A 25,359-nucleotide genomic window follows, 5' to 3' on the forward strand; every position below is an offset into this window, starting at 1 on the left:
CTTCCATAATCTATCCATGTAACAGATTTCTCACATCCCTGGAAACATTCTCATAAATTGTTTTTGCATTCTTTCTAAATCCTTCACATCCTTCCAAAAATAAGGTGGAGGAGTCCAGAATCAGAGGACACAGATTAAAATTGATTGGTGAAAGAACCAAAGGTGACATGAGAAAACATTGGGGAGAATTTTCTCCCTGTAGGGGGAGGGGGGGGAGGGGGGGGGGGAGGAGGCGCAGTGGGGGGGCTGTGCGGGGGCGGGCGCGGGTGGACACACAGCCGATTGATGCCCTGATCAGCTGGGCAACACCATTTTAAGTGGGCTGAGCGGTCCCTGTGCGGGTGGGGGCTTTGCCTGAGTCAGCGAGTGCACCGAGCTGCCTCAGGGAGAATAGTTGAAGTTCTGAAAATTTTAATAAAGAAAAAAAAAATTAAGACATGTCCCCTCATGTGAAAGTGTCACATGAGCTGGGACATGTCCATGAATGTTATTGAAAATTTTTTATAAAACTTTAAAAACCTTCATTAAACCTCATCGCGCCCGTGGATGAGGTTCCATGATAAATGCAAAGGACGCCTGGGCTCTTTGCCTGCCCGCCAACCTTAAGGCTGGACGGGCAGCTCCTTTAAGTGTTTTAATTGATATTTAATTTTTAAATGGCCTTAATAGGCCTTTAATAGTTCAGCGGGTGCGCAGCCGACTTGACTGCGCACTTGCCGAACTGAAAATCTGAATGACGTGCAGTGATGTTGGGACACATGCCTGGTTGTCACCACGCATCATTTTACACGTCGGCAAGCAAGCCCCACCCCTGCTTGCCAAGCCAACAATTAAGGCCATTTTTTTACGCAGAGAGTAGTTATGATCTGGAATGTACTGCTTAAGAGAATGGTGAGGAAGATTCAGTTGTGGCTTTCAAAACAGAATTGGACAAGGACTACAAGATAAAAAATTAACAGGGTTGTGGGGAATCTGCGAGGGAGTGGGACTAGCTGAAATGCTCCTGCAGAGAGCTAATGCAGACTCAATGGGCCAAATGCCTCCTACTGTGCTGTCACCTTTCTACTATCCTCTGATTCTATGATGCATTTCAGTAAACACATCCATAGCAGTTTCACCCCTGCGTCTACCTATATTCATCTCATAATTGGTCAGGTAAAAATGGCCCAGATCTTCTGGACAGCAGCAAGGCTGGGTGCATCGCTGCTGTCCGCACAGTTTTCAGCGCCTCAACCATATGGTGCATTTTTAGCTTGGACATCTGATCTGAGGCCAAGATCAGCGAGCCTTTCTAGGGTAAGACTGGCAAAATAAGAGAAGACTGATGAAAAGAAAATAAGACCCCATTTTATGACATTAGCTGCGTATTCAGGTTTCAAGACATTCAAAGGATGCGTGGGTTAGTGAGTGAGTGAGTGGGTTGTTGAGAGAGCATGTAGTTGGGTCAGGTTAGCGGGAGTAGTCAGGTCGCAGGAGGTAGTTGGGTTGGAGCGGTGGTTGAGTCAGTGGGGGCAGGGGTGGTATTTGGCTCGGGTCAGGTTGGCGGGTAGGCAAATCAGGGCATAGTTGGATCAGGTTGGAGGGCTTAGTTAGGTTGGGTGGGGGGAATAGTTAGTTTGGGAGGGTAATCAGGTTGGTTTGGTGGGTGTAGTCAGCTCAGGGAAGTAGTCAGGTTGGGTGGTGTGGATGATTGGGGATGTTGTTTGTGATGCTTAGTTCAGTTACACTGGCTAATCACTGAGTTACACCAGATAATAACCAGCATAACATTTCTTTGGTAAGTATCCAGGAAGTCCTGCATATCTAGCCCAAGTCTTTGAAACAGAAATCAGTGTACTTTTGTGGAGTGTCCAGGGTAGTGCAAATCAGCCCATTGGAAGTTTAAACTTCCCAGGCAATTACAGTGCATGTGTGTGCACCAGACATCTGCAGGGTCCTTACACACAAAAGCAACTTGAGTCCAAGATGTTGCTGCTCAAGGCAATGGAAGACACAGTTATTCACAGAGAAATATTATTTAATGTTGATACTTAAATCCATGTTAAAGATATAAAATAAATTCTTAAGGGATATGAGTTTGGATGCTACATTCTCCTGCAGCTCTACCCAGTCAAGACTGTCCAGGAATAGGAAGACCCATTGCAGTATCTCTCATAGCTTGAAGGTCCAGTCTTCAGCTGTGCCTTTGTACAGTTTGATTAAACGCAAGCTAAGGGAACATGTGTTTGATTTTCCTGAACTAGTCTATCCGTAGCACTGTTCAGCCTGTACATTATGATCATCAGAATTCTTATATCACTGCACGTTGAGAGTCAGAGTTCCTTCTGTTCCTCATGGTCTTTCCTAATACCTGCGAATAGTTTAGAAATGTTAACCTATAATAAATCTTCAATGACTATGTTCAAATAAAATATTCCCTTAGGAAATCTGAAAAGAACACATCCTTCAACCTCACTGTGCAGGTTTGTGCTATTTCACTGGATGCTCGTCAAGCTTTTGGAGGTAGCCTTGTGCTCTGAAATCAGCTCTTAATCCTGAATTAAAATTAACAGGCGGGAAGAGACAAGCAAGGCTTCTTAGCCAAAAGTAAAATGTCATCTGTATGCCAGTGTATTTTGTATGCTTTAACCTTTAAACAATACTTGAAAGTGGATGGTGGGTCCAAGCGATTACAACAGCAAAAGGGAAACATCTTTGCTGTATGTTCCTAACCAACTCAAAAAGAATGATGATATCCACTTTTGTTATCCATGCAATGTATCCATTTCTTTATGTTTTGCAGGCTTCCCGCACACTCTCCAAACTGTTCTTTGTAGGCATAATATTTTGATTGCATGCTCCTGGTGGGGAGTCTTGCCTAGCAGGAGTGCTCATCAGGACATTGTATATGTACAGTCTAAAGCTTCCATCCATTAATTCTAACAGATAGAAAATTGTGGACAGTCACATGCGGCTTTTCAATTTGTAACCCTGGTGGGCAAAGCTCTCTATTAGTTTGCAGCTGGAAAATTTACTCTTGCTACTTCCCCATGATTATTGCTCTGTTTTTCAGCAATCTTCAAAAAACACCTCCTTACTTGCCCTCATTGCCAATAATCACTTTCTTTCCTTGATTATCCTTGACCCTAATACATTCTACATCACTGGCACCAGCCAAGACATGCTTCTCTCTTATGCACATTGTTATATGCGTACTTCCTATAATTTTTGAACCGTGTATTTTATTCTCTCTCACTCAATACCCTGGTTTAACTAAACCCTCCGTTATTCCTATTTATTGCACTTTTTTTTCCAACACATGCGTTTCCAATCTGCAAACTTGTTTCATTTGCTTCTAATGTTAATATGAAATAGTTTGCTTTCCTCTCATTATTACTTCACCGCCCCCTATCTTTTTTGTCCTTTGTTCCTTTTTATGCAAAGCACATACTTGTAAACAGTTTCCTTTATTGTACAGACTTCCTTTCAGCACTACTGCTCCCTCCCCAACCCCTCTAAGCATTCATGATAGGAAACTGGCCAGGTATTTTTGTAATCTATGCACACTTGCCAGATTGAAGTGGAGCCTGTCACTCCTGTATCACCCTGTCTACCCCCTCAAAGAAAAGGTCAGTTATCTTAATATGTAATTCCTTCTGAAAAGCAATATCTGGACAATCAACCATTTGCTGCAAAAATTCTACTTGCAAATTCATAACAATCACCAAAAATTGAAAATGACCCTTTTATTCCCTTCAGTTTCTAACCAAGATGCCAAAATCTGAAGGGTTCTCAAAATTCCCACATTTTTCATATCATCAACAAGGATATGACTTTTGGACTTTTATGGCAGAGGAGCCAACTGCTGAGTTTAGTGTAGAACCCTGCAGAGGTTAGGCCCATGAAGGCCTGGGACTGGACATGCCCGGGTTTGTTAAGTGCAGTGTGGTTTGTTGCCTGAAACCAGACAATGAGAGGAGACAGAATAAGCATTCTTCCCTTTAAAACAATCAACCCAGAGAAAGAAACAAAAATAAAAACAAAAAAACTGCGGATGCTGGAAATCCAAAACAAAAACAGAATTACCTGGAAAAACTCAGCAGGTCTGGCAGCATTGGCGGAGAAGAAAAGAGTTGACGTTTCGAGTCCTCATGACCCTTCCACAGAACTGTCAACAGTTCTGTTGAAGGGTCATGAGGACTTGAAACGTCAACTCTTTTCTTCTCTGCCGATGCTGCCAGACCTGCTGAGTTTTTCCAGGTAACCCAGAGAAAGACTTCATCTTACACAAAACTAAAGCCCATCAAAATCTTGCATAAATAATCACTACTAACTGCTACGGCAGGAAGGCAGCAATCAATGCAATTATGTGAACCCATCAATACTCCACATATACAATGGCTTTCAGTTCAAGACTAGTTATGGGGATAGGAAGACAATGATAAACATCATGCAAGCCCATTAAAAACAATGAGATAACAATCACCTGAAGAAGCCCCCAAAAATCAGACAAAGAACTAACCTTGATTTGGATTGAGATAAGAAATTCGAAAAAAAAACAGTATAACTGGGCCACCAGTTATGAAGGGGAGGGTGAGCAGTTTTGGAGTGGTTGAAGCGGAGTTTAAGAAGGGAGAGGTAGCTGAGCCAAGCGGAGGGAGGAGATCTGGAGGTTTGCAGGCCCGCAGGTAACATCACGGCGAGGGGCACGGGGTGGCAGGCTCAACCAAAGACAACAAGGCCGCAAACACAGCCCTCCACGAAGATCGAACACCACAACCACGTCCTCCACCCAACTGAAGAACCTTCACAGATTCCACAGACCTGGACAAAAATTCTACTTGCAAATTCATAACAATCAGCAAAAATTGAAAATGACCCTTTTTTTTCCTTCAGTTTCTAACCAAGATGCCAAAATCTACCTTTGAGTGGATCTAATTGTGCCTTTCTAATGGTGTTAATTCTTACAGGTGCAACTACTATTGATTCATCGCCAGCTCCTTGTACTAATGGATTCACCTCTCTTAAATATAGAAATATCTTGCAAACTATTGGACTTTTATTCTCAGGTCTTTTTTTAACATTGCAGCTTAAGTCAACTCTGAAATGCAGACACCAAAGAGAAAGAAATTCCCCAATTGACATGATACAAAAACAGTTATCTTCAAGTTCCAGATTTGCAGGCAATCAGTCACTGTTTGATTTGATCACTGATAGTACTAACATTTCAACAGTGATCAATTAGTGATCAAATCAAATGGTTCGTGTTGTATTGCATTAGGGACTGATGGTCCCGCAGTGGCAAGGATATATCACCACAAAGCAATACTGTTATAATTATGAGGTTTATAAGGTTGTTATGTTTTGGGACTGTTTTTAATTTAAGGTAAAATGAAAGGAGTCATATTACCAGGCTGAGAAAGGAAAATAATAGAAATAAACCCTCAGGAGCTAAGAATCATTTTGGATTGATTCTGGGAGAATTGAATGTCTACTTGAAGAACAGTGTAACGTATATCTGTGAAGTGTGTTTTTTTTTGTTGTGCCGAAATCCATTCTGTGGTTTAAAATGTTACCCATAAGATAGTGTTTAGTCATGGTGCTTTTAGTCTTTTGTTACAGTTAATATCTTAAAGCCTTAAATCTTGTTGCGTCATCCTCTCAGGAAGTAACTGGAAGTTCAAAATTTTTAAAAATTATTGGTCCCTACAGAGATCATAACACAAATTACGTAAGGCTGCTCAGAAATAGTTTAGGTAGCTGTTTGGAAGTTTTAATGTAAAGAGTCCAGTAAGTGGACCTGGTTCCATTAAGCTTGAAACACAATAGGCAGGCTAAGAGTATCCTCTGAGACAAATGTACTGCCAAGATGAGAGGAAGACTACATCAACCCATTGAGCACATCTTAAATGGTGTTATAAAACTTGCTTTGTATTCCCTTGAGTTTAGAAGGTTGAGGGTGATCTAATCAATGTTCTTAAAATAGATTTTGTAGAATAGACAGAAAAGAACAATTTCTTCTGGTGGGGAAATCAAGAAGAAGGGGTCATAATCTTAAAATTAGAGCTAGGTCAATTGAATAGGATAATTGAAATCTAGAACTCTTTCACTCAAAAGGTTGTGGATGACAGCGGTTCTAGAGTGTTTCTAATCTCACAGCTCATCACATCAATGCAGTTATTTACATTCCTAACATTATTAAAAAGAATCAAAAAGAAATATCCTACCAACAATGTTACTTTGGAGGCAATCCAGATAGATGGGCTTTGAAGATCTGAACTTGAGAATGGATCTCAACAAGTGCCTGGAGCCTGTGGTGCTGTTATGTCAGTACTCAAAATGAGAAAACCAAATGGGACCAGTGGAGCCACTGTTGAAAAGCATGACCAAAAGCAAGGCATATATATGGAGTTGGTCGTGGGTAGGACATCCTTAAAATGACATTCTCGGGAAGGAGTTAGTGACTGATTTGGCCAAAGACTAGATGCATATTTAAATAAAATGCCTTTTGATATGATTTCTTGTGCTGTATAAATGGGGACTGCTCTCCGACTCCTCTCTCTCCTGTTCGCAAATATTAGAAAGACTTAAGTCTATGGCATTGATCCCTTGAAAAAATTTTGTGCTTGTGCCATTGATTCCAGCCCACTGCCTGGCCATTGTCTCAGGCAGGGTCAGACAGTGTGCAACTTCTATGCCTTGTTCCATGCTGAGTTGAGTTTTTGCCACATATCAGGCAGAATTTTATGTTTTGCTGGTGTCCTCACCCTACCACCAGTGGAAATGTCAGGGGAGACGCTGCTACTGCTTTGGTGGGTTGCCGAGCAGACATTTAATGCTTGGTAGGGCACTAATTGCCTCAAAGTGAGATTTCCTTCCCAGACTGGGGAGGAAGTCCTGCCTCTGAAAGTTGCTGGTCAATCAAATGGCCGGCAGTTCTCTGATCCCAGTATCGCCATGTCGAGTGGTTTCCACTCTTGGGACTACAGCCAGTTCCTAATGTTGATCATTGCTGGAGTAGGATGGCTTCCCACTTGGTGCTGGCCTCTGTCCGACATGTATAAAATTGTGGCAGGGTGGCATTTGGTTGCTGGGAATGGTGCCCATGGCATTATGCCCAATTTAGTGCCCCCCCATCTGCCTGCAAACCCGCCCCAGGAGCATAAAATTCTATCCATTGTCTCCATCAGGAAAACTTAGGGGAGAATTTTCATGTCAGCGTGCGGAGCATAAAATGACGCGCAGTGACATCGGGCGTGTGTCCTGACATCACCGCGTGTCATTCCGATCTATCATTTGGTGGACAGGCGCTGGAGGCGGCTGCGCGCCCACTGGACTGTCAAAGGCCTGTTAAGGTCATTAATAAACCGATTTTGGTAATTGACAGGCCTGCTTGTCCAACCGTAAGGTTGGCGGGCAGGTGAAGAGCCCAAGCAGCCTTCACATTTTTCAGGAAACCTCCTCACCAACCTCACCAACCGCCCCCCCACCCCACCCCCAACCTCCGGAACCCTGCTCAGATCTCGGACCCTCCAACCTCTGGACACCCACCGCATCCCCCCCGACCGTTGGCCCCCATGTCCCCTTGACCTCGGAGCCCCCACGCCTCCTCCAACTTCAGACCCCCCCCCGCACCACCCTCACCTTGGACGCTCCCATCTACCCCTATCCCTGAAGGTTTTATCAAATAAATTTTTTAAAAATTCACAATTCATAAACATGTCCCAGCTCATGTGAACTGTCACATGAGGGGACATGTCTGAATAATTTTAACCTTTCTTTTTTTCAAACTTTCCATATGAACTTAATCTTCCTGAGGCAGCTCTGTGCCTCAGGGAGATTTCTGTGCTCTTTTGTGCACATGTGTGAAAGAGAACAGGCCCCGATTCTTCCTCCTCCCCCCGCTTGCACAGTTAATGCTGAGCACTACCGGGTGTGTGTCACACTGGGTGGGCCTTAATTGGCCCGCCCACATAAAATGGTGGTGCGCAGCCGATCGCGGGTGGCTATTGGCTCCGCACTTGCCCGCGCCCACTCCTGACCGCCCCCCGACAGGCCCTTACAAATCTGCAACATTCCCAGCGAGGAGATCTATCACAGCATATCTGGGTTGAAACCCTCATTCATGCATTTGTCAACTGCAGACTGGACTATTGCAAAGCTCCCCCTGGCCACAGTTCACTTCTCCAGTACCTGCAACCTTCAGCTCCAACAAAACTGCTACCCAAGTCCTACCCTGAACCAAGTCTTGTTCACTTATTATCCCGGTACTTGCTAACCTGTACTGGATACTGGTCCACCAATGCCTATATTTAAAATTTCTAACCCTTGGCTCGTAACTTCCGGACTCCCTAGTGTCGTATTTGGGAGATACCCAAAAGATCCGCTGGGAATCCCTCTGCCAAGTTCCCAGGCAATGGTTTGCACAGCATTTTCCTGGAAGTGCACACTTCCTCTAGCCAATTGCCCTGCGCTGGGAACCATCCGAAAATGTGATTTAAATCGCAAACTTCAATGCTTCCACTATACCAATAGTTACCCAGAAAAAGTTAGAAGAATTAAAACCTCTCCTAACTTCTGGATAAATATTGTAAAGACCCAGACTGACCCCATGGGACTCCCCCATACCCCTATGCCCCCCCGCCAGAGGACTCCCCTAATTCCCTCGATGACCTCTAACAGCCCCACCTTCACTCACTTAACCCGACCCTCCTCACCAACCTCACCCCGCACCCCCCCCCCCCCCCCCCCCCCCCCCCCCCCCGACCTCCGGAACTGATCCCCCGACCTCTGGAACCCTGCTCAGATCTCGGACCCTCCAACATCTGGACACCCACCACATCCCCCCCCCACCATTGGCCCCCTGCATCCCCCTGACTTCGGAGCCCCCCACAGCTCCTCCGAACTCAGACCCCGCCCCAACCCCGCACCACCCTCACCTCAGACGCTCCCATCTACCCCTATCTCCGAATGACCTTGGACCCCCTAACCTCCGGACACACCCTCCCGACCTCTGGACATAACCCACCTCGACCTCGGAACCTGCCACCCACCCTGACATCGGGACCCGCCACCCCAAACCCAGCCTTTTGAACACGGCCCCCGGCAAATCCCCCAACACCTGGATAGGCCCCTTCCACTCCCCCAACCTGGGACACACACCCCTGACCCCCTAACTCCAGACACACCACCCGGACCTCCGGACACACTCCCCTCCACCAACCCCACCCCCAGATCTCGGACCCCCAACCTACACAGACCTCAGACCCTCTCTTCCCACACCTCAGACCCCCTTCTCCCAGACCTCAGACCCCCCAGCCCCCGAGACCTCGGACCCCCCACCAAGACCTTGGAATCCCCACCCCCAATCCTCAGACCATCTCCATAGACTTTGGACCCATCCACCATCCACCACCACCCCCCCCTCCCAGATCTCAGACCCTCCAACCTCCGGCCACACACACAACACCTCCCATGACCTCCAGACACCCCCAATCCCCAAATCCTATCGACTTACTTTCCTCTGGCCTGCCAATTCCCCATGTCCTTTAAACTTACCTGCTTTAGGGGGATTGGACTCCTTGAATACGTTGGATATAGATTTCACTGGGCCCTGCAATGATTCTTACAATATAGGCCCCAAGCATCTCTGGCAAATGGAAGTGGCCATGCAATTTTCAAGACCAGTTAACTGTGCATTCATTTCTTCTAATTTCTGCAGGCCAGCACTTTCCGATGCTAGTCGGAAGTTATGGCCCCTTATGTTTAGATTCCTGCATAATGTTACTTTTCCCTATCTTCTTCAGCTCTCTAATATTATGAGCTCCTTTCTCAGGCTTCTTGTAGTTCCCTCCTTCTCTTCATCCCGTTATTAACAGTTACCTAGACTCATGTTCTGTCATTTCTTTATTCTGTGCCCTGCCTCCCCAGCCTTAATCCCTTTAAGATCCTTCACAAAACTCATCTGTTTGATCAAGATTTAGATTGCCTGTTATAATTGTTCTTGTGCCTCTTCCCTCGTGGTGCTGTGAAGTTGCTTGAAATGTTTATCTACATTAAATGTTCTGTAGTAGTAAGAACCTTGCTACTTCTGTAGCAAGTTGTAGCTGTTGCTGCTGAAAGATTATCCTGGGATGACAGTGTTTTTGACATATTTTGCAGATTTGAGGCTTGGTGCCGTCTAACAATGAAGGATAGAATCTAATTGACAGCTCACCTGAGGACTCCTAAGGGGAGACGGATCATAAAGAATTGCTTACTGGGGTGGGGGTCTATAGTTATCAAGGATGATGGTTTTCACCCTCTTTCTTTCTCAACATTTTTGACATAACCATTCATTTGTAGTGGGATTGTCACTGAACTAGTAATCCAGAGACCCAGGGTAATGCTCTGGGGACTAGAGTTTGAATCTCACCACAGCAGAGTGGAATTTTAGTTCAGTAAAAATCTGGAATTATAAGTCTAATGATGACCATGAAACCATTGTCGACTGTTGTAAAAACCCATCGGCTTCACGAATGTCCTTAGGGAAGGAAATCTGTCATCCTTATCTGGTCTGGCCTACATGTGACTCCAGATTCACAGCAATGTGGTTGACTCTTAAATGATCTCTGAAATGGCGTAGAAAGCCAATCAGTTGTAGTAAACCGATACTGAAAATTGGTTAAGGATTGAAACCGGACAGACCACCCGGTATCCACCTAGGCACTGGAAACAACAATGGCAAACTCAGCCCTGATGACACTACAAAGTCCTTTCTAACATCTGGGGGTTTGCGCCAAAATTGGGAGAGCTGTCTCACAGACTAGTCAAGTAACAGACTGACATGGTCATCCTCACGGAATCATACCTTACAGAAAATGTCCCAGACTCCACCATCACCATCCCTGGGTATGTCCTGTCCCACCAGCAGGACAGACTCAGCAGAGGTGGCGGCACGGTGGTATACAGTTGGGAGCAAGCTGCCCTGGGAGTCGTTAAAATCGACTACGGAAGCCATGAAGCCTCATGGCATCTGGTGAAACATGGGCAAGGGAGCTTCCTGCTGAATACCATGTACCACCCCCTCTCAGCTAATGAATCACTTCTCCTCCATTTTAAACACCACTTGGAGGAAGAACTGAGGGTGGCAAGGGTGCAGATTATGCTCTGGGTGGGGTCTTCAATTTCCATCACCAAGAGTGGCTCGATAGCACCACTACAGACAGAGTTAGCCAAGTCTTAAAGGAAATAATTGCTAGACTGGATCTGAGGCAGGTGGTGAGGGAACCATTAAAAAGGTAAAACATAATTGACCTCACCCTCATCAACCTGCCTGCCACTGATGCATCTGTCCATGACAATATTGGTAGGAGCGACCACAGCACAGTCCTTGTGGAGACAAAGTACCATCTTCACATTGAGGATACCCTCCATCATGTTGTGTGGCACCACCACAGTGCTAAATGGGATAGATTTTGAACTGATCTAGAAACTCAAAACTGGGCGACCATGAGGTGCAAAATTGGATGCATCCACAACCTGTAGCCTCATGGCCTGCCATATCCCCCACTCTACCATTAACACCAAGCCAGGGGATCAACCCTGGTTCAATGAAGAATGCAGGAGGGCATGCCACGAGCAGCACCAGGTATACCTAAAATTGAGGTGTTAACCCGCTGAAGCTACAGCACAAGATTACTTGTGTGCCAAACAACATAAGCAGCAAGTGATAGACAGAGCCATGTGATTCCAAAACTAACCCAATCAGATCTAATCTCTGTAGCCCTCTCACATCCAGTTCTGAGTAGTGGTGGACGATAAAACAACTCACTAGAGGAGGAGGCTCCACAAATATGATTTGATGAGGCATTTGATACAGTGCCACCCAACAGACTTCTGAGCAAACTTCTAGCTCATGGAATAAAAGGGAAAGTAGGTACTTGGATAAGAAATTAAGACCGTAAGACATCGGAGCAGAAATTAGGCCATTCGGCCCATCGAGTCTGCTCCGCCATTCAATCATGGCTGATAAGTCTCTCAACCCCATTCTCCCACATTCTCCCCGTAACCTTTTAACCCCTTACCAATCAAGAACCTATCTATCTCGGTCTTAAATACACTTGATGACCTGGCCTCCACAGCCTTCTGTGGCAATGAATTCCATAGGTCCACCACTCTCTGGCTAAAGAAGTTTCTTCTCCTCTCTCTTCTAAAAGGTCTTCTTTTTACTCTGACGCTGTGCACTCGGGTCTTAGTCTCTCCTACTAATGGAAACATCTTCCCCACGTCCACTCTATCCAGGCCTTTCAGTATTCTGTAAGTTTCAAACAGATCCCTCCCCTCATCCTTCTAAACTCCATCGAGTAAAGACCCAGAGTCCTCAAACATTCCTCATATGTTATGACTTCCATTCCTGGGATCATTCTCGTGAACCTCCTCTGGACCGTCTCCAGGGCCAGCTCGTCCTTCCTGAGATACCGGGCTCAGAATTGTTCACAATATTCTAAATGTGGTCTGACCAGAGCCTTATAAAGCTTCAGTAGCACATCCCTGCTTTTATATTCTAGTCCTCCCGAAATAAATGCCAACATTGCATTTGCCTTCCCAACTACCGACTCAACCTGCAAGTTAACCTTAAGAGAATCCTGGACTAGGATTCCCAAGTCTCTTTGCACTCCAGATTTCTGAATTCTCTCCCCATTTAGAAAATAGTCTATGCCTATATTCTTCCTACCAAAGTGCATGAACTCACTCTTTCCCATGTTGTATTCCATCTGCCACTTCTTTGCCCATTCTCCTAACCTGTCTAAATCCTTCTGCAGCCTCCCCGCCTCCTCAATACTACCTGTCCCTCCACCTATCTTTGTATCATCTGCAAACTTAGCCAGGAGGCCCTCAGTTCCTTCATCTAGATCATTACTGTATAAAGCGAAAAGTTGTGGTCCCAACACTGACCTTTGTGGAACTCCACTAGTTACTGGCTGCCATCCTGAGAAGGACCCCCTTATCCCTACTCTCTGCCTCCTGCCAGACAGCCAATCTTCTATCCATGCTTAATGCCTTGCCTCTAACACCATGGGCTCTTATCTTACTGAGCAGCCTCCTGTGCGGCACCTTGTCAAAGGCCTTCTGGAAGTCCAAGTGGATAACATCCATTGGCTCTCCTTTGTTTAACCTGCTCGTTACCTCCTCAAAGAATTCTAACAGATTTGTCAGGCATGAGCTCTGCTTGATGAAACGATGCTGACTTTGTTCTATTTTACCATGGACTTCCAAGTATTCTGAAATCTCATCCTTAATAATTGACTCTAAAATCTTACCAACGACTAATATCATGCTAATCGGCCTCTAATTTCCCGTCTTTTGCCTCACTCCCTTCTTAACAGGGGAGTTACATTAACGATTTTCCAGTCCTCTGGGACCCTCCCTGAATCCAGTGATTCCTGAAAAATCACCACTAACGCCTTCACTATCTCTTCAGCTATCTCCTTCAGAACTCTGGGGTGTAATCCATCTGGTCCAGGTGATTTATGCACATTCAGACCCTTCAGTTTCCTTGGAACCTTCTCCTTGGTAATGGCCACCATACTCTCCTCTGTCCCCCCGACTCTCTTGAACTTGGGGGATGTTAGTTGTGTCTTCCACCGTGAAGACTGACGCAAAGTACCTATTCAGTTCCTCCGCCATTTCTTTGTTCCACACTACTACTTCTCCAGCGTCATTTTCCAGCAGCCCAATGTCCACTCTTGCCTCTCTCTTACCCTTTATATATCTAAAAACCTCTTGCAATCTTCTTTTATATTAGTGGCTAGTTTACCTCATATTTAATCTTCTCCCTCCTTATTTCTTTTTTAGTTGTCCTCTGTTGATCTTTGTAGGCTTCCCAGTCCCCTGGCTTCCCAGTGCTCTTCGCTGCATTGTATGCTTTCTCTTTAGCTTTTATGCTGTCCCTGTCTTCCCTTGTCAGCCATGGTTGCCTCATCCTCCCTTTAGTATGCTTCTTCTTCCCAGCGATGAATTTTTGCTGTGTCTCCCAAATTACTCCCAGAAACTCCTGTCATTGCTATTCCACTCTCTTTCCTGCTAGGCTCATCGCCCAGTCAATTCTGGCCATCTCCTCGCTCATGCCTCTGTAGTTGCCTTTATTCAACTGAAATACCGTTACATCTGATTCCCGCTTTTTCCTCTCAAACTGCAGGGTAAATTCTATCATCATGTGGTCACTTGCTCGTAAAGGTTCCTTCACCTTAAGCTCCCTTATCAAATCTGCCTCATTACACATCACTAAATCTAGAATTGCCTGTTCCCTAGTGGGCTCCACCACAAGCTACTCCAAAAAGCCATCTCGTAAACATTCCACAAATTCCTTTTCTTGGGATCCACTACCAACGTGATTTTCCCAGTCTACCTGCATGTTGAAATCCCCCATGATCATTGTAACTTTGCCTTTCTTACACACCTTTTCTATCTCCTGGTGTATCTTGTGCCCCACATCCTGACTACTGTCTGGAGGCCTGTACATAACTCCCATTATGGTTTTTTTACCTTTGCAGTTCCTTAACTCTACCCACACAGATTCTACATCATCTGACTCTACGTCGTTTCTTGCTATTGATTTAATTTCATTTCTTACGAACAAAGCAACTCCACCCCCTCTGCCAATCTGCCTGTCTTTTCGATAGGATGTATATCCTTGGATATTTAGCTCCTAGTCCTGATCCCCTTGAAGCCATGTCTCCGTGATGCCCACCATATCATACCTGCCAATTTCAATCTGCGCCACAAGCTCATTTACCTTATTTCGTATACTGCGTGCATTCAGATACAACACCTTCAGTCCTGTATTTCCCGTCCCCTTTCTCATTGTCATCCCTTTATCTGATGTGCTTGAAGTTAGATTCCTAGCTCTTTCCAAACACTCTGTCCTATTTTGTGTTCTGGAGACTTTAATAGCCTCTCCTGGGCTCTCCTTTCTTTTCCATTTTTTCATAATTTTCCATGAAGTTGAACCACCCCCCCACATGCTAACCTGCTGCTTTGTTTCCCATTATTCATACTTCCTGGAGTTTTACCCTTCCCTTCCACCCCATTTTCTAGTTTAAAGTCCTGTTGACCACCCTATTTACCCTTTTCGCTAGAACAATTGTCCCAGATCGGTTCAGGTGGAGACCGTCCCAACGGTACAGATCCCTCCTGTTCCAATACTGATGCCAGTGCCTCACGAAATGGAACCCCTCTTTCCCACACCATTCCTTTAGCCATGTGTTTACTTGCCTTATTCTTGCGTCCCTATGCCAGTTTGCATATGGCTCGGGCAGGAATCCAGAGATTATAATCCTTGAGGACCTGTTCTTTAATTTAGTTCCTAGTTCCTGATAATCCCCAAACAGGTCCTCTTTCCTAGTCTTACATATGTTATTTGTCCCGACGTGGACCACAACAACTGGATCCTTCCCCTCCCTCTCCAGTATCCTTTCAAGCAGGTTGGAGATGTCCCTCACCCTGGCACCGGGCAGGCAACATGCCATGCAGGACTCTCAATCCTCCTTACAAAGGATGCTATCAATTCCCCTAATTATAGAATCCCCTACAACTGCCACTTGTCTTTTTGCTCCCCGCTCTTGAATGGCCTCCTGTGCCACTGTGCCATGGTCAGCTGGCTTATCCTCCCTACAGCCCTGTTCCTTATCCACACAGGGAGCAAGTGCCTCGTACCTGTTGGACAAGGTCAAGAGCTGAGGCTCCTCTGTTCCTGAACACAGGAGCCCTCTACCTGCCTCAGTTGCAGTCACACCCTGCTGACCCTGACCACTAACTGAGTTTGAGGTACTTAATCTACCGGGTGTGACCACCTCCTGAAACAAAGTGTCCAGGTAACTCTCCCCTTCCTGGATATGCTGCAGCGTCTAGAGCTTGGAGTCCTGCTCATCAATGCTGAGCTGGAGTTCCTCCAGCAACCAACACTTGCTGCAGATGTGGTCACTGCGGCTCGCAATGGGATCTGCCAGCTCCCACATCATACAGCTACAGCACATCACCTGCCCAGCCATCTCTACTTAGTTAATTAATTTATTAATTAACTTTGCAGTGTATTTTTTTCAAATTTGGTGCAGATTTCCTACTAACCAATCAGGCCACAGCTTTCCTGTGACGTCACTTTTTCAGTTTTGGCTTCAGTTACTCTGTGCCCCGAGGTCACCGCTCTGGTGCTCCTCCCTCCAAGTCTGCTTCCTGGAGACAAAGCTGCGAATCCCCGAGGTAAGCTAGATTTATACTCACTGCTCTGGTGCTCCTCCCTCCGAGTCTGCTCCCTGGAGACAAGGCCGTGAATCCCCGAGGTAAACTAGATTTATACTCACCGCTCCGTTGCTCCTCCCTCCGAGTCTGCTCCCTGGCGAAAAGGCCGCGAATCCCCGAGGTAAGCTAGATTTATACTCACTGCTCTGGTGCTCCTCCCTCCGAGTCTGCTCCCTGGAAAAACTTTGCAGGTCTGACAGCATCTGCGGAGAGGAACACAGTTAATGCTTCAAGTCCGTATGACTCTTCAATAGAACTAACTCTGAGTGATTAGCTGAGTGAAAGCAAACAAGTATTGGTTCGAGGAAGGTTTGTAGTGGAGATTCCCAGGGGGTCAGTCATAGTCATAGAGGCATAGAGATCCACAGTACAGAAAAAGGCCCATCGGCTCATCGAGTCTGTGCAGGTCAAACAAGTACCTAAATATTCTAATCCCATTTTCCAGCACTAGGCCTATAGCCTTGTATGTCATGGCATTGCAAGTGCACATCCAAATACTTCTTAAATGTCATGAGGGTTTCTGCCTCTACCACCTTTTCCGGCAGTGAGTTCCAGATTCCCACCACCCTCTGGGTGAAAAAATTCTTCCTCACATCCTCTCTAAACCTCCTGACCCTTACCTGAAATCTGTGCCCCCTGGCTATTGATCCCTCCATCACCGGGAATGGTTCCTTCCTGTCTACGCTAACTATGCCCCTCATAATTTTATACACCTCAATCATGTCCCCCCCCTTCAATCTCCTCTGCTCCAGGGAAAATAACCCCAGTCTATCCAATCTCTCCTCATAGCTAAAACTCTCCAGCCCAGGCAACATCCTGGTAAATCTCCTCTGCACTCTCTCTAGTGCAATCACATCCTTCCTATAATGCCAGTTCCAATACTCTAGCTGTGGCCTAACCAGCATTTTATACAGTTCCAGCATATAACCTCCCTGCTCTTATATTCTATGCCTCAGCTAATAAAGGCAAGTATCCCATATGCCTTCTTATCCACCTTATCCACCTGTCCGGCTACATTAAGGGACCGGTGGACAAGTACACCAAGGACCCTCTGAACCTCAGTACTTCCCAGAGTCCTACCAATCATTTTGTATTCCAGTGCCTTGTTTGTCCTGCCCAAATGCATCACCTCACACTTATCCGGATTAAATTCCATTTGCCATTGATTAGTCCACCTGACCAGCCCATCTGTATCCTCCTATAATCTAAGGCTACCCTCATCACTATTTACCACCCCATCAATTTGCGTGTCATTCCCGAACTTACTGATCAACCCTACTATATTCAAGTCTAAATCATTTATATATACCACAAACAACAAGGGACCCAACACCGATCCCTGTGGAACCCCAGTGGACACAGGCATCCAGTCACAAAAACACCACTTGACCATCACCCTCTGCTTTCTGCCATTCAGCCAATTCTGGATCCAATTTGCCAAATGGCCTTGAATTCCATGGGCTCTTACCTTCGTTATCAGTCTCCCATGTGGGACCTTAGCAAAAGCCTTGCTGAAGTCCAAGTAGACAACGTCTAATGCATTGCCCTTATCTATACACCTGGTCAACTCTTCAAAAAATTCGATCAAATTGGTCAGACATGACCTCCCCTTAACAAAACCATGCTGACTGTCCTTGATTAATCCCTGTCTCTCCAAATGTAGATTAATTCTGTCCCTCAGAATTGCTCCCAATAGTTTCCCCACCACTGAGGTTAGACTGACTGGCCTGTAGTTCCCTGGTTTATCCCTTCCTCCCTTCTTGAATAACGGTACCACATTGGCTCTCCTCCAGTCCTCTGGCACCTCTCCTGTGGCCAGAGAGGTGTTAAAAATTATTGTCAAGTGCCCCTCCTATCTCTTCCCTTACCTCACTCAACAGCCTGGGATACATTTCATCCGGGTCTGGAGATTTATCTACTTTTAAGCCTGGCAGACCACTTAGAACCTCCTTCCATTTTATGCTAATTTCTTTAATTATATCACTGTCCTTCTGCCTGATTTCCATGCCCATATTGTCCCTCTCACTTGTGAACACCGAGACAAAGTATTCATTTAGAACCCTACCTATGTTTTCCGGCTTCACACACAAATTACCACAATGATCCTTAATGGGCCCTACTTTTTCCCTAGTTATCCTCTTACTCTTAATGTACTTGTAAAATAACTTTGGATTTTCCTTTATTTTACCCGCCAATGTTTTTTCATGCCCCCTTTCTGCTTTCCTAATTTCCTTTTTAAGTTCTCCCCTGCACATTCTATACTCCTCTAGGACTTAAACTGTTTTGAGCCCTCGGTATCTGCCATAAGCCTCCCTTTTTCTCTTTATCCAATCCTATATATCCCTCAACATCCAGGGTTCCCTGGATTTCTTGGTCCCACTTTTTGTCTTTACTGGAATATGTTGGCCCTGTACTCTCCCTATTTCCTTCTTGAATGAGTCCCACTGCTCTGATCCGGATTTACCTAAAAGTAGCTGCTCCTAGTCCAATCTGACCAAATCATATCTAACCTTTTTAAAATCGGCCTTCCCCCAATTTAGAACTCTGATTTCTGGCCCATCCTTGTCCTTTTCCATAACAACCTTGAATCTAACGGAGTTATGATCACTATCTGCAAAATGCTCCCACACTGATACCTCTACCACTTGCCCGGCTTCATTCCCTAAAATTAAGTCCAGGACCGCCAGCTCTCTTGTAGGACTGTCTATGTACTGGCTTATAAAGCTCTCCTGGATGCATTTTAAGAATTCCACTCCCTCTAAGCTTATCACACTATGACTAACCCAGTTAATGTTGGGGAAGTTGAAATCCCCCAGTGTTGGGACCCTTGCTCTTCCTGATACATATTAATGACCTAATCTGTGGTGTTCAGGGCATGATTTCAAAATTTGCAGACGATACGAAGATTGGAAATGTTGTCAACTATGATGAGGATAGTCTTGAATTTCAAAAGGACACAGCCATGTTGGTGAATTGGACGGACTTGTGCTCCAGAACTTGCCGCATCCCTAGCCAAGTTGTTCCAGTACAACTACAACACTGGCATCTACTCGGCTATGTGGAAAAGTGCCCAGGTATGTCCTGTACACAAAAAGCAGGACAAATCCAACCCAGTCAATTACTGCCCCATCGGCCTACTCTCCATCGTCAGTAAAGTAATGGAAGGGGTCATCAACTGTGTTATTAAGTGTGTTGTGACACAGCTGTTGGTAAAGGCTGAGTTGTTTAAATCCCAGAGGGAAACTTTAACAACTGTCATAACTTATATTTTCAATTGGCAGGTTTGAGATGTAGTTCTGAATTCAGGAATGAGACCACTGAGCCTCAAGGTTCTTTATATAAAACTAAATTAAACATTTATTAATTTAACAACAAATTAAACACATACACATGTCTACAAATTAATACCATAATAACTTTTAAACAAATCCCCAAATTATTCACTCCCAGGTAAATCTTCACCAAGGCAACAATAACACATAGACTTTAAACAGACACCAAGCAAAGCACTTTTGACCTTACAAATTCAAAATGAGGTTCCTTGCAATTTGGTTCAGTTGCAGACACAGTTGTAGTTTTGCAGGCTGATTAGATCTTTAAAAACCTTTGTTTTACACACACAAACTCCTTTCTGTTTATACCTAGCTTTTCCTTTGAATGTAAATTTTCCATGGGAACCCAGGTTTTAATGTCACATCTTCTAACAATAACATTTTCATCCCCCTAATATATATCTCATTAATATATCCCATACTAAGTAATATAAACATATTGCTTGGTGTCTTCCAGCTAGGTGCAAGATTTCACCCATTTTTTTGAATGGTTTATTTAAAAATGCAAATTGTCCCCTTGACCCCTATGTTTCTAAACTTCTCTTTGTTTATCTAATTACCATTTCAAACTTACTTCCTTCTATACATCAAAGCACCCTAGCTGGCTTTATTCCAATTCAGACATACACAGACACATACACAGACACAGACCCTACTACAATTCCGCTTTAAAAATAATTTCCAATAACATTACAGGCATTATATCTTTTCATGACAAGCGGCACTTTCTTAGCAATAACCTGCTCCCTGATGCTCAGTTTGGTTTCCACCAGGGCCACAACTTCTGACCTCATTAGAGCCTTGGTTAAAGCATAGACAAAAGACCTGAACTCCAGAGGTGAGGCGAGAGTGACTACCCTTGAGATCAAGGCAACATTTGACTGAGTGAAGCATCAAGGATCCCTAGAAAAATTGGAGTCAGTGAGAATCAGGGTACTCCTTCCACTAACATTCACTCTCTCTACTGTCAATGCACAGTAGCAGCAGTATGTACCATCTACAAGATGCACCACAGAAACTCACCAAGGCTCCTTCAACAGCACCTACCAAAGCCACAACCGTTAACATCTAGAAGGACCAGGGCAGCAAATGCATGGGAATACCACCACCTGGAAGTTCCCCTCCAAGCCATTCACCATCCTGACTTGGAAATATATTGCCGTTCCTTCACTGTCGCTGAGTCAAAATCCTGGAACCCCATTCCTAACAGCACTGTGGGTTACCTACACCACAGGGACTGCAGCAGTTCAAGGCAACACACGATCACCTTCTCAAGGGCAATTAGAGATGGGCAATAAATGCTGGCCCAGCCAGTGATGCCCACATCCCATGAATGAATTAAAAGAAAAATTCAGAGAAGTAAGTTACCTGCCCTCCATACCAGCTAAGTATTGATGAGATGTCTCTTTGTTAATTGTAATAGAAAATTGTAATAAAACTCAATGCATGTTCTGCATATTTCTGTCGAGGTTTAATTTGTAGGTGTGAATTTGCATGGGTAATAAACTATTAAAAATCCATGCTATTTAAGTGAATAGATGAAAGCTGATTAACGGAAGGGTCTCATTAAGCAGTAATGAATAGCCACACATGCCAAATAGGAAAGGTTGAGTGAAAGGACAGTGAAAGGGCAATTTAATTGCTCTTTCACACTATCATTTCTTTAACAGTAAATGTGAAACCTAGTTTTACTGTTCAGTTAATTCTTCAGGATTTTAATGTTACTATTCATATTGTTTTGAGATGCTTTTTATTTGGACAAATGTCCTGAATTCATATAATTCTCCTCCTTCATTAACTAAGTTTAAATCTATTCTACTGGTACAGCACTACCACAATAGACAACATTAAAATGTTCCTCTTCCTCCCAGATCCTCATTGTGTTGAGATTTGGATTTTCATCCATGTTTCTTTCCCACAATGAGCAGTAAAACAGAGAAACAACAGGAAAATTAAACTGCAAGTCCAAATGCCTCATCCTGCAACTATGATTCCCCTCCCTCAGCCACCTGTTCCCAGACTACCTAACACAAGTGCTGCTAGGATCCCAATTCTGAAGTTCCTCTGTATGCAAAATGGTCCATGTTTTCCAGAAAATCGTCGTTGATCCTAATCCAGTAGGGAAGATGTTTTGCTGTCGGAGCTGGTTGGAAGAGGGCCTTGGTTTTCTTCAGTGAGCACTGACTGCCTCCCTGTCTCTATTCCCCTCCAGGGGCACTGACTGCCTCCCTATCATCCACATTCTTTCTACTCACCATTTGTTCTTTATGTCATGGGTTTTGTTCTGAACCACTGCCTTCAGCTGCCTGTAGGACTGCTGCTTTTCTCTTGAGCAATGGTGAAGTTTCCTGTCAATGAAAGCTTTGCGCTTGCACTCGATTAGGTCCTGTATCTTTTATGCACTTCTGTCAAACCAGTCACGATGGTTCCTGGTAGAGAGACCAAGGACCTCTTTGCAGAAGCTTGCTATGGTGGACTTTAGGGACAACCAGGCACTATGGGCACATTGTAGTTCCTGGTGGCTGGATATTGAGCGGTTGGCAGTGAGGCACTTACTGAGAAGGGTGACCTTGGTGGTATCATGTTCCATATTGTTAGAGCCTCCTCTCAATGGAGACAGACATAGATAACAAAATTCATCATTGCCTCCAATGTGCCAGCCAAGCCTTCTGCTGACTGAGAAAAATATTATTTGATGATCTGGGTCTCAAACCCGAGACAAAGGGCGTTATTTACCAGGTAGCAGTGATCCCTGTGCTCCTATATACTTCGGACACTTGGACAACCTACAGCAGTGCCTTCACAAGATCCTCCAAATCCAGAAGATAGAAAGGCCCAACAGCAGCGTGCTCTCCCAAGCCAACTTGTCAGCCTCAAGATGATAACCACTCAAAACCAGGTCTACTGGTCAGGACATGTTATTTGTATGTCTGACACCAAACTCCTGAAGCAACTGTTCTACCTGGAACTCGGTTGCAGCAGGGGACTCCCAGGAAGACAATGGAAATGCTTTAAAGATGTCCTCAAAGCCTCCCTGAAAAGGTCAAACAAACCCATCGACTTATGGGAGTCCCTGGCTTCTGACTGACTAGAATGGAGAAGGCTGATTCAGGAAGGCACCAAACGCATCAGGAGACTTTGTCAGGAATGTGCAGGGGCAAAGTCAGAGGGAGTACGCAAACCTCCAAACAACCCATGTACCCAACCCTCAAGACCCACCTGCCCCCCATGTGACAGAGTCTGCAGATCATGCATTGGGCTTATCAACCACCTCAGATCCCATCGATCCGGAGTGATGCAAGCCATCCTCAATCCTGACAAAGTGCATAAGAGAAGACAATAACGTTAGGTTCTTCTATTCAACATAAATATACCAGTTACATGATAAGGAATGGTAAAACAAAAATATGAATTACGATATTAACTGGCAGGCAGAGTATGCATATCTGCCATGTAAGTGCTGTTGCAGCATACCGAGTTCAGATTCATGGGACTACGATATCATATCCTGTCTCAGTGGTAGTGATGGACAGCAATTTAAGATACGTTTCCTTAAAGGGACATATACATCATATCACAGCACCCCCTTTCTTCTAAACTAGAAGTTTACCCACGAGCTTTACTAGAGAATCAGACAACATACATGAGAGCAAAAGAAAATAGCATTGGGCGGAGTTGTCCAGTTTTGTTGGTGGCGGGCATCATGGTGGGCGGCAGGGGATAATATGGCGAGAAGGCCAAATGTTGGTTTCACACTGTCGTTGGTGGGGTTTGGAACAACCATGAAGCGTACTACACAATAGCCATCCAAGTGGTTCCACCAGGGCTACTCAGCTCCTGACCTTATTACAGCCTTGGTTCAAACATGGACAAAAGAGCTGAACTTCCGAGGTGAGGTGAGAGTGACTGCCTTTGGCATCAAGGCCGCATTTGACCAAGGGGCATCAAGGAGCTGCTAGATCTGTTTGCAATCTATCCCATTTAGCATGGTGGTAGTGCCACACGACATGATGGAGGGTATCATCAATGTGAAGGCAGGTTTTTGTCTCCACAATGAATGTGCGGTGGTCACTCCTACCAATACTGGCATGGACAGATGCATCTGTGGCAGGTAGGTCAGTGAGGATGAGGTCAAGTATGTTTTTCCCTCTTGTTAGTTCCCTCACCACCTGCTGCAGACCCAGTCTAGCAACTATGTCCTTTAGGATTCGACCAGTTTGTTCAGTAGTGGTGTTACTGAGCCACATTTGGCGATGGACATTGAAGTCCCCCACCTAGAGTATATCTGCACCCTTGCCACCCTCAGTGCTTTCTCCAAGTGGTATACAACATGGAGAAGGACTGATTGATCAGCTGAGGGAGGGCGATACGTGGTACTCTGCAGGAGGTTTCCTTTCCCATGTTTGACCTGATGCCATGAGACTTCATGGGGTCCAGAGTTGATGTTGTGGACTCCCAGGGAAACTCCCTCCCAATTGCATACCACTGTGCCATCACATCTGCAGGTGGGACAGGACATACCCAGGGATATGTCCTGTCCCAATGGAGCATGAAGATATTTTATACTTAAACCTTGTTGTTAAACTACAGAATATCTACAAATTGTGCTTAAAAATTAATTACAAATTGGGTACAATTTATTTTAAACAAAACAATACAGTTCACCAATAGGCTGAGACTCGATCATCAAACAGCATTGGATTTTGAATTTTCTTTTCCTGGTGGTGTTTGGAAGATTTGATTCCATGAGGATGACTATATTGCTTGACTAGTCTGTGAGACAGCTTTCCCAATTTTGATACTAGCCCCCAGATGTTAGTAAGGAGGACTTTGCAGGGTCGACAGTCACATGTAGGCCAGGCAAGGACATCAGATTTCCTTCCCTAGAGGGCATTAGTGAACAAGGTGGTGGTCCCAGGGATGTGTCACTGAATCAGGGAGCTGCAATCTTCCTGGCTTTTGGGACCATTTCTTCTCTAGATTACTAGCCTGGTGACAATACCACTACGCCATCGCTTCCCCCCAGACATCCCTTCCTGATGTTGCTGTGATTGCTTTTGCCGCTCCACCAACTAATTGAGGACTGAGTCCAGAGGCTCATCATCTGATTCAAACTCAGCAGATTCCATGCCTCCAGCAGTCCTTTGTGTGCCAGTGACCAAGGATATCCTTGCCTCTGCCTGCTGTGGAACAGATTGTGTATTGTGTTCACCAGATTCCTACATCTAGGTCCCACTGAAGTGTGTGTTGCTGCACTGGTGGAGGGTGTGAGTAAGCACCGTGATGGGTCTTCAATGGTGCGGCCCTTAGGGTACACAACTGAGGTGCTCTCAGTGCAGGGACCGGGGTCATGGTTGGCTGAGGGTGACATGTCAGACGTACCTAGGAGAGAAAGTGGTGATTATTAGTGCCTGGCAGCCACATTGAACACAGAACAGTAGAGTCAGAGTAGCGTTGAGAGAGGGACAATGTGTTGCAGGATCCTCATGTGGGTGTTCACTGCTGACACCACCATTGTTGCAGGAATGGCTGACGTCCTTTCCGTCCAACTCCAAAGCTCGGCTCTTGAGTGGAATGAGGACTTTGATATCTGGCAGTCCACCCTTTGCCTGGGACCTCTTCCAGTGATTGTGTGCGATCTTGTCTTGCATGAAGACAGATGAAGAGAACGTGAGCTAGGTGCGTGCCAGGCTAGGTGAGAATGAAGTCAGGCTTGCATGTGTGCTGAGTGGAGCTATGGAAGGGATGAGGAGGCAGTCTCTAGAAGAGA

Source organism: Carcharodon carcharias, chromosome 3, assembly GCF_017639515.1.
Source record: "Carcharodon carcharias isolate sCarCar2 chromosome 3, sCarCar2.pri, whole genome shotgun sequence".
Taxonomy (NCBI): Eukaryota; Metazoa; Chordata; class Chondrichthyes; order Lamniformes; family Lamnidae; genus Carcharodon; species Carcharodon carcharias.